Genomic DNA, 11,450 nt, shown 5'->3' on the forward strand with positions numbered 1-11,450 from the left:
TTGTATTCCATCTGTATGTGGGATGTTAGTGTAGAGAGCCTCTACATCCATGGTGGCTAGGATGGTGTTTTCTGGGAGGTCACCAATGCATTGTAGTTTCCTCAGGAAATCTGTGGTGTCACGGAGATAGCTGGGAGTGCTGGTGGCGTAGGGTCTGAGTAGGGAGTCCACATATCCAGACAGTCCTTCAGTGAGAGTGCCAATGCCCGAGATGATGGGGCGTCCAGGATTTCCAGGTTTGTGGATCTTAGGTAGTAGATAGAATAACCCCGGTCGGGGCTCTAAGGGTATGTTGATTTGTTCCTGTGTTAGTGTAGGGAGTGTCCTGAGTAGATGGTGTAGTTTCTTAGTGTATTCCTCAGTGGGATCTGAGGAAAGCGGCCTGTAGAATTGGGTATTGGAGAGTTGTCTGGCAGCCTCCTTCTGGTAGTCAGACCTGTTCATGATGACAACAGCACCTCCTTTATCAGCCTCTTTGATGATAATGTCAGGGTGGTTTCTGAGGCTGTGGATGGCATTGCGTTCTGCACGACTTAGGTTATGAGGCAAGCGATGTTGTTTTTCCACAATTTCTGCCTGTGCACGTCGGCGGAAGCATTCTATGTATAGGTCCAGACTGTCATTTCGACCCTCAGGAGGAGTCCATGTGGAGTTCTTCTTCCTGTGTTGTTGGTGGGAGGGTATCTGTGTATCAGTGCGCTGTTCAGTGTTATCATGAAAGTATTCTTTGAGTCGGAGGCGGTGAAAGTAGGCTTCCAGATCACCACAGAACTGTATCATGTTCGTGGGGGTGCTGGGGCAACGTCAATTTATCCAGCTACACACTCAACCCAGCAGAAGAGTCTGTCCTATCTCGGGGACTCTCCTTTTGCCCCAGCACCCCCACGAACATGATACAGTTCTGTGGTGATCTGGAAGCCTACTTTCGCCGCCTCCGACTCAAAGAATACTTTCATGATAACACTGAACAGCGCACTGATACACAGATACCCTCCCACCAACAACACAGGAAGAAGAACTCCACATGGACTCCTCCTGAGGGTCGAAATGACAGTCTGGACCTATACATAGAATGCTTCCGCCGACGTGCACAGGCAGAAATTGTGGAAAAACAACATCGCTTGCCTCATAACCTAAGTCGTGCAGAACGCAATGCCATCCACAGCCTCAGAAACCACCCTGACATTATCATCAAAGAGGCTGATAAAGGAGGTGCTGTTGTCATCATGAACAGGTCTGACTACCAGAAGGAGGCTGCCAGACAACTCTCCAATACCCAATTCTACAGGCCGCTTTCCTCAGATCCCACTGAGGAATACACTAAGAAACTACACCATCTACTCAGGACACTCCCTACACTAACACAGGAACAAATCAACATACCCTTAGAGCCCCGACCGGGGTTATTCTATCTACTACCTAAGATCCACAAACCTGGAAATCCTGGACGCCCCATCATCTCGGGCATTGGCACTCTCACTGAAGGACTGTCTGGATATGTGGACTCCCTACTCAGACCCTACGCCACCAGCACTCCCAGCTATCTCCGTGACACCACAGATTTCCTGAGGAAACTACAATGCATTGGTGACCTCCCAGAAAACACCATCCTAGCCACCATGGATGTAGAGGCTCTCTACACTAACATCCCACATACAGATGGAATACAAGCTGTCAGGAACAGTATCCCTGATGATGACACAGCACAACTTATTGCTGAGCTCTGTGACTTTATCCTCACGCACAATTATTTCAAATTTGGTGACAATATATACCTCCAGACCAGTGGCACCGCTATGGGCACCCGCATGGCCCCACAATATGCCAACATTTTTATGGCTGACCTGGAACAACGCTTCCTCAGCTCCCGTCCACTCATACCCCTTCTCTACCTACGCTATATTGATGACATCTTCATCATCTGGACCCATGGGAAGGAGGCCCTGGAAGAATTCCACCATGCTTTCAACAGCTTCCACCCCACCATCAACCTCAGCCTGGACCAATCTACACGGGAGGTCCACTTCCTGGACACCACCGTACAAATAAGCGATGGCCACATTAACACCACCCTATACCGAAAACCCACCGACCGCTACGCCTACCTTCATGCCTCCAGCTTCCACCCCGGTCACACCACACGATCCATCGTCTATAGCCAAGCACTGAGGTACAATCGCATCTGCTCCAACCCCTCAGACAGAGACCAACACCTGCAAGATCTTCACCAAGCATTCTCAAAACTACGATACCCACACAAGGAAATAAAGAAACAAATCAACAGAGCCAGACGTGTACCCAGAAGCCTCCTGCTACAAGACAGGCCCAGAAGAGAAACCAACAGAACTCCACTGGCCATCACCTACAGTCCTCAGCTTAAACCTCTCCAACGCATCATCAGTGATCTACAACCCATCCTGGACAATGATCCCTCACTTTCACAGACCTTGGGAGGCAGGCCAGTCCTCGCCCACAGACAACCTGCCAACCTTAAGCATATTCTCACCAGCAACCACGCACCGCACCATAACAACTCTAACTCAGGAACCAACCCATGCAACAAACCTCGATGCCAACTCTGCCCACATATCTACACCAGCAACACCATCACTGGACCTAACCAGATCAGCTACAACATCACCGGCTCATTCACCTGCATGTCCACTAATGTTATATATACCATCATATGCCAGCAATGCCCCTCTGCTATGTACATTGGCCAAACTGGACAGTCACTACGCAAGAGGATAAATGGACACAAGTCAGATATCAGGAATGGCAATATACAAAAACCTGTAGGAGAACACTTCAACCTCCCTGGCCACACTATAGCAGATGTAAAGGTTGCCATCTTACAGCAAAAAAACTTCAGGACCAGACTCCAAAGAGAAACTGCTGAGCTCCAGTTCATTTGCAAATTTGACACCATCAGATCAGGATTAAACAAAGACTGTGAATGGCTATCCAACTACAGAAACAGTTTCTCCTCCCTTGGTGTTCACACCTCAACTGCTAGCAGAGCACCTCACCCTCCCTGATTGAACTAACCTCGTTATCTCCACACTGATATATACCTGCCTCTAGAGATTTCCATTACTTGCATCTGAAGAAGTGAGGTTCTTACCCACGAAAGCTTATGCTCCCAATACTTCTGTTAGTCTCAAAGGTGCCACAGGACCCTCTGTTGCTTTTTACAGATTCAGACTAACACGGCTACCCCTCTGATACTTGACACCATGCAAGGCACTGCATTTAGCCGTATGGAATGGAAATCTATCAACCTCATGAAGAAACTTGCACAAATACAGACAGATATCATCTTCCTTTCCAAATGCAAACAGATGGACATCATACCAAATGGACTGAAGGTGAAAAATCCATTGCTATCTACATACTGCACAGACCACAGTGAGAGATTATGCCATACTTTATCAAAGAAACTGAGGAACCACCTGATCAGCATCCTATACAGCAAACAGAAAAACATCAAGAAAGAGCTCTCCAACCTGGAGACTCTCATAAATAACCAACCCTCCACACAAACGGACTTTACTAAAATAAGACAGGAGATCTACATTGCACACTTCACCGCTCTACAAAGGAAAAAGGACCGTAAGCTGTCTAAAATCCTACCTGCCACATGGGGCCACAACAGGGGTACCCCTAACTCACCCAGCAATATCGTCAATTTATCCAGCTACACACTCAACCCAGCAGAAGAGTCTGTCCTATCTCGGGGACTCTCCTTTTGCCCCAGCACCCCCACGAACATGATACAGTTCTGTGGTGATCTGGAAGCCTACTTTCGCCGCCTCCGACTCAAAGAATACTTTCATGATAACACTGAACAGCGCACTGATACACAGATACCCTCCCACCAACAACACAGGAAGAAGAACTCCACATGGACTCCTCCTGAGGGTCGAAATGACAGTCTGGACCTATACATAGAATGCTTCCGCCGACGTGCACAGGCAGAAATTGTGGAAAAACAACATCGCTTGCCTCATAACCTAAGTCGTGCAGAACGCAATGCCATCCACAGCCTCAGAAACCACCCTGACATTATCATCAAAGAGGCTGATAAAGGAGGTGCTGTTGTCATCATGAACAGGTCTGACTACCAGAAGGAGGCTGCCAGACAACTCTCCAATACCCAATTCTACAGGCCGCTTTCCTCAGATCCCACTGAGGAATACACTAAGAAACTACACCATCTACTCAGGACACTCCCTACACTAACACAGGAACAAATCAACATACCCTTAGAGCCCCGACCGGGGTTATTCTATCTACTACCTAAGATCCACAAACCTGGAAATCCTGGACGCCCCATCATCTCGGGCATTGGCACTCTCACTGAAGGACTGTCTGGATATGTGGACTCCCTACTCAGACCCTACGCCACCAGCACTCCCAGCTATCTCCGTGACACCACAGATTTCCTGAGGAAACTACAATGCATTGGTGACCTCCCAGAAAACACCATCCTAGCCACCATGGATGTAGAGGCTCTCTACACTAACATCCCACATACAGATGGAATACAAGCTGTCAGGAACAGTATCCCTGATGATGACACAGCACAACTTATTGCTGAGCTCTGTGACTTTATCCTCACGCACAATTATTTCAAATTTGGTGACAATATATACCTCCAGACCAGTGGCACCGCTATGGGCACCCGCATGGCCCCACAATATGCCAACATTTTTATGGCTGACCTGGAACAACGCTTCCTCAGCTCCCGTCCACTCATACCCCTTCTCTACCTACGCTATATTGATGACATCTTCATCATCTGGACCCATGGGAAGGAGGCCCTGGAAGAATTCCACCATGCTTTCAACAGCTTCCACCCCACCATCAACCTCAGCCTGGACCAATCTACACGGGAGGTCCACTTCCTGGACACCACCGTACAAATAAGCGATGGCCACATTAACACCACCCTATACCGAAAACCCACCGACCGCTACGCCTACCTTCATGCCTCCAGCTTCCACCCCGGTCACACCACACGATCCATCGTCTATAGCCAAGCACTGAGGTACAATCGCATCTGCTCCAACCCCTCAGACAGAGACCAACACCTGCAAGATCTTCACCAAGCATTCTCAAAACTACGATACCCACACAAGGAAATAAAGAAACAAATCAACAGAGCCAGACGTGTACCCAGAAGCCTCCTGCTACAAGACAGGCCCAGAAGAGAAACCAACAGAACTCCACTGGCCATCACCTACAGTCCTCAGCTTAAACCTCTCCAACGCATCATCAGTGATCTACAACCCATCCTGGACAATGATCCCTCACTTTCACAGACCTTGGGAGGCAGGCCAGTCCTCGCCCACAGACAACCTGCCAACCTTAAGCATATTCTCACCAGCAACCACGCACCGCACCATAACAACTCTAACTCAGGAACCAACCCATGCAACAAACCTCGATGCCAACTCTGCCCACATATCTACACCAGCAACACCATCACTGGACCTAACCAGATCAGCTACAACATCACCGGCTCATTCACCTGCATGTCCACTAATGTTATATATACCATCATATGCCAGCAATGCCCCTCTGCTATGTACATTGGCCAAACTGGACAGTCACTACGCAAGAGGATAAATGGACACAAGTCAGATATCAGGAATGGCAATATACAAAAACCTGTAGGAGAACACTTCAACCTCCCTGGCCACACTATAGCAGATGTAAAGGTTGCCATCTTACAGCAAAAAAACTTCAGGACCAGACTCCAAAGAGAAACTGCTGAGCTCCAGTTCATTTGCAAATTTGACACCATCAGATCAGGATTAAACAGAGACTGTGAATGGCTATCCAACTACAGAAACAGTTTCTCCTCCCTTGGTGTTCACACCTCAACTGCTAGCAGAGCACCTCACCCTCCCTGATTGAACTAACCTCGTTATCTCCACACTGATATATACCTGCCTCTAGAGATTTCCATTACTTGCATCTGAAGAAGTGAGGTTCTTACCCACGAAAGCTTATGCTCCCAATACTTCTGTTAGTCTCAAAGGTGCCACAGGACCCTCTGTTGCTTTTTACAGATTCAGACTAACACGGCTACCCCTCTGATACTTGACACCATGCAAGGCACTGCATTTAGCCGTATGGAATGGAAATCTATCAACCTCATGAAGAAACTTGCACAAATACAGACAGATATCATCTTCCTTTCCAAATGCAAACAGATGGACATCATACCAAATGGACTGAAGGTGAAAAATCCATTGCTATCTACATACTGCACAGACCACAGTGAGAGATTATGCCATACTTTATCAAAGAAACTGAGGAACCACCTGATCAGCATCCTATACAGCAAACAGAAAAACATCAAGAAAGAGCTCTCCAACCTGGAGACTCTCATAAATAACCAACCCTCCACACAAACGGACTTTACTAAAATAAGACAGGAGATCTACATTGCACACTTCACCGCTCTACAAAGGAAAAAGGACCGTAAGCTGTCTAAAATCCTACCTGCCACATGGGGCCACAACAGGGGTACCCCTAACTCACCCAGCAATATCGTCAATTTATCCAGCTACACACTCAACCCAGCAGAAGAGTCTGTCCTATCTCGGGGACTCTCCTTTTGCCCCAGCACCCCCACGAACATGATACAGTTCTGTGGTGATCTGGAAGCCTACTTTCGCCGCCTCCGACTCAAAGAATACTTTCATGATAACACTGAACAGCGCACTGATACACAGATACCCTCCCACCAACAACACAGGAAGAAGAACTCCACATGGACTCCTCCTGAGGGTCGAAATGACAGTCTGGACCTATACATAGAATGCTTCCGCCGACGTGCACAGGCAGAAATTGTGGAAAAACAACATCGCTTGCCTCATAACCTAAGTCGTGCAGAACGCAATGCCATCCACAGCCTCAGAAACCACCCTGACATTATCATCAAAGAGGCTGATAAAGGAGGTGCTGTTGTCATCATGAACAGGTCTGACTACCAGAAGGAGGCTGCCAGACAACTCTCCAATACCCAATTCTACAGGCCGCTTTCCTCAGATCCCACTGAGGAATACACTAAGAAACTACACCATCTACTCAGGACACTCCCTACACTAACACAGGAACAAATCAACATACCCTTAGAGCCCCGACCGGGGTTATTCTATCTACTACCTAAGATCCACAAACCTGGAAATCCTGGACGCCCCATCATCTCGGGCATTGGCACTCTCACTGAAGGACTGTCTGGATATGTGGACTCCCTACTCAGACCCTACGCCACCAGCACTCCCAGCTATCTCCGTGACACCACAGATTTCCTGAGGAAACTACAATGCATTGGTGACCTCCCAGAAAACACCATCCTAGCCACCATGGATGTAGAGGCTCTCTACACTAACATCCCACATACAGATGGAATACAAGCTGTCAGGAACAGTATCCCTGATGATGACACAGCACAACTTATTGCTGAGCTCTGTGACTTTATCCTCACGCACAATTATTTCAAATTTGGTGACAATATATACCTCCAGACCAGTGGCACCGCTATGGGCACCCGCATGGCCCCACAATATGCCAACATTTTTATGGCTGACCTGGAACAACGCTTCCTCAGCTCCCGTCCACTCATACCCCTTCTCTACCTACGCTATATTGATGACATCTTCATCATCTGGACCCATGGGAAGGAGGCCCTGGAAGAATTCCACCATGCTTTCAACAGCTTCCACCCCACCATCAACCTCAGCCTGGACCAATCTACACGGGAGGTCCACTTCCTGGACACCACCGTACAAATAAGCGATGGCCACATTAACACCACCCTATACCGAAAACCCACCGACCGCTACGCCTACCTTCATGCCTCCAGCTTCCACCCCGGTCACACCACACGATCCATCGTCTATAGCCAAGCACTGAGGTACAATCGCATCTGCTCCAACCCCTCAGACAGAGACCAACACCTGCAAGATCTTCACCAAGCATTCTCAAAACTACGATACCCACACAAGGAAATAAAGAAACAAATCAACAGAGCCAGACGTGTACCCAGAAGCCTCCTGCTACAAGACAGGCCCAGAAGAGAAACCAACAGAACTCCACTGGCCATCACCTACAGTCCTCAGCTTAAACCTCTCCAACGCATCATCAGTGATCTACAACCCATCCTGGACAATGATCCCTCACTTTCACAGACCTTGGGAGGCAGGCCAGTCCTCGCCCACAGACAACCTGCCAACCTTAAGCATATTCTCACCAGCAACCACGCACCGCACCATAACAACTCTAACTCAGGAACCAACCCATGCAACAAACCTCGATGCCAACTCTGCCCACATATCTACACCAGCAACACCATCACTGGACCTAACCAGATCAGCTACAACATCACCGGCTCATTCACCTGCATGTCCACTAATGTTATATATACCATCATATGCCAGCAATGCCCCTCTGCTATGTACATTGGCCAAACTGGACAGTCACTACGCAAGAGGATAAATGGACACAAGTCAGATATCAGGAATGGCAATATACAAAAACCTGTAGGAGAACACTTCAACCTCCCTGGCCACACTATAGCAGATGTAAAGGTTGCCATCTTACAGCAAAAAAACTTCAGGACCAGACTCCAAAGAGAAACTGCTGAGCTCCAGTTCATTTGCAAATTTGACACCATCAGATCAGGATTAAACAGAGACTGTGAATGGCTATCCAACTACAGAAACAGTTTCTCCTCCCTTGGTGTTCACACCTCAACTGCTAGCAGAGCACCTCACCCTCCCTGATTGAACTAACCTCGTTATCTCCACACTGATATATACCTGCCTCTAGAGATTTCCATTACTTGCATCTGAAGAAGTGAGGTTCTTACCCACGAAAGCTTATGCTCCCAATACTTCTGTTAGTCTCAAAGGTGCCACAGGACCCTCTGTTGCTTTTTACAGATTCAGACTAACACGGCTACCCCTCTGATACTTGACACCATGCAAGGCACTGCATTTAGCCGTATGGAATGGAAATCTATCAACCTCATGAAGAAACTTGCACAAATACAGACAGATATCATCTTCCTTTCCAAATGCAAACAGATGGACATCATACCAAATGGACTGAAGGTGAAAAATCCATTGCTATCTACATACTGCACAGACCACAGTGAGAGATTATGCCATACTTTATCAAAGAAACTGAGGAACCACCTGATCAGCATCCTATACAGCAAACAGAAAAACATCAAGAAAGAGCTCTCCAACCTGGAGACTCTCATAAATAACCAACCCTCCACACAAACGGACTTTACTAAAATAAGACAGGAGATCTACATTGCACACTTCACCGCTCTACAAAGGAAAAAGGACCGTAAGCTGTCTAAAATCCTACCTGCCACATGGGGCCACAACAGGGGTACCCCTAACTCACCCAGCAATATCGTCAATTTATCCAGCTACACACTCAACCCAGCAGAAGAGTCTGTCCTATCTCGGGGACTCTCCTTTTGCCCCAGCACCCCCACGAACATGATACAGTTCTGTGGTGATCTGGAAGCCTACTTTCGCCGCCTCCGACTCAAAGAATACTTTCATGATAACACTGAACAGCGCACTGATACACAGATACCCTCCCACCAACAACACAGGAAGAAGAACTCCACATGGACTCCTCCTGAGGGTCGAAATGACAGTCTGGACCTATACATAGAATGCTTCCGCCGACGTGCACAGGCAGAAATTGTGGAAAAACAACATCGCTTGCCTCATAACCTAAGTCGTGCAGAACGCAATGCCATCCACAGCCTCAGAAACCACCCTGACATTATCATCAAAGAGGCTGATAAAGGAGGTGCTGTTGTCATCATGAACAGGTCTGACTACCAGAAGGAGGCTGCCAGACAACTCTCCAATACCCAATTCTACAGGCCGCTTTCCTCAGATCCCACTGAGGAATACACTAAGAAACTACACCATCTACTCAGGACACTCCCTACACTAACACAGGAACAAATCAACATACCCTTAGAGCCCCGACCGGGGTTATTCTATCTACTACCTAAGATCCACAAACCTGGAAATCCTGGACGCCCCATCATCTCGGGCATTGGCACTCTCACTGAAGGACTGTCTGGATATGTGGACTCCCTACTCAGACCCTACGCCACCAGCACTCCCAGCTATCTCCGTGACACCACAGATTTCCTGAGGAAACTACAATGCATTGGTGACCTCCCAGAAAACACCATCCTAGCCACCATGGATGTAGAGGCTCTCTACACTAACATCCCACATACAGATGGAATACAAGCTGTCAGGAACAGTATCCCTGATGATGACACAGCACAACTTATTGCTGAGCTCTGTGACTTTATCCTCACGCACAATTATTTCAAATTTGGTGACAATATATACCTCCAGACCAGTGGCACCGCTATGGGCACCCGCATGGCCCCACAATATGCCAACATTTTTATGGCTGACCTGGAACAACGCTTCCTCAGCTCCCGTCCACTCATACCCCTTCTCTACCTACGCTATATTGATGACATCTTCATCATCTGGACCCATGGGAAGGAGGCCCTGGAAGAATTCCACCATGCTTTCAACAGCTTCCACCCCACCATCAACCTCAGCCTGGACCAATCTACACGGGAGGTCCACTTCCTGGACACCACCGTACAAATAAGCGATGGCCACATTAACACCACCCTATACCGAAAACCCACCGACCGCTACGCCTACCTTCATGCCTCCAGCTTCCACCCCGGTCACACCACACGATCCATCGTCTATAGCCAAGCACTGAGGTACAATCGCATCTGCTCCAACCCCTCAGACAGAGACCAACACCTGCAAGATCTTCACCAAGCATTCTCAAAACTACGATACCCACACAAGGAAATAAAGAAACAAATCAACAGAGCCAGACGTGTACCCAGAAGCCTCCTGCTACAAGACAGGCCCAGAAGAGAAACCAACAGAACTCCACTGGCCATCACCTACAGTCCTCAGCTTAAACCTCTCCAACGCATCATCAGTGATCTACAACCCATCCTGGACAATGATCCCTCACTTTCACAGACCTTGGGAGGCAGGCCAGTCCTCGCCCACAGACAACCTGCCAACCTTAAGCATATTCTCACCAGCAACCACGCACCGCACCATAACAACTCTAACTCAGGAACCAACCCATGCAACAAACCTCGATGCCAACTCTGCCCACATATCTACACCAGCAACACCATCACTGGACCTAACCAGATCAGCTACAACATCACCGGCTCATTCACCTGCATGTCCACTAATGTTATATATACCATCATATGCCAGCAATGCCCCTCTGCTATGTACATTGGCCAAACTGGACAGTCACTACGCAAGAGGATAAATGGACACAAGTCAGATATCAGGAATGGCAATATACAAAAACCTGTAGGAGAACACTTC

Source organism: Chrysemys picta, chromosome 4, assembly GCF_011386835.1.
Source record: "Chrysemys picta bellii isolate R12L10 chromosome 4, ASM1138683v2, whole genome shotgun sequence".
Taxonomy (NCBI): Eukaryota; Metazoa; Chordata; order Testudines; family Emydidae; genus Chrysemys; species Chrysemys picta.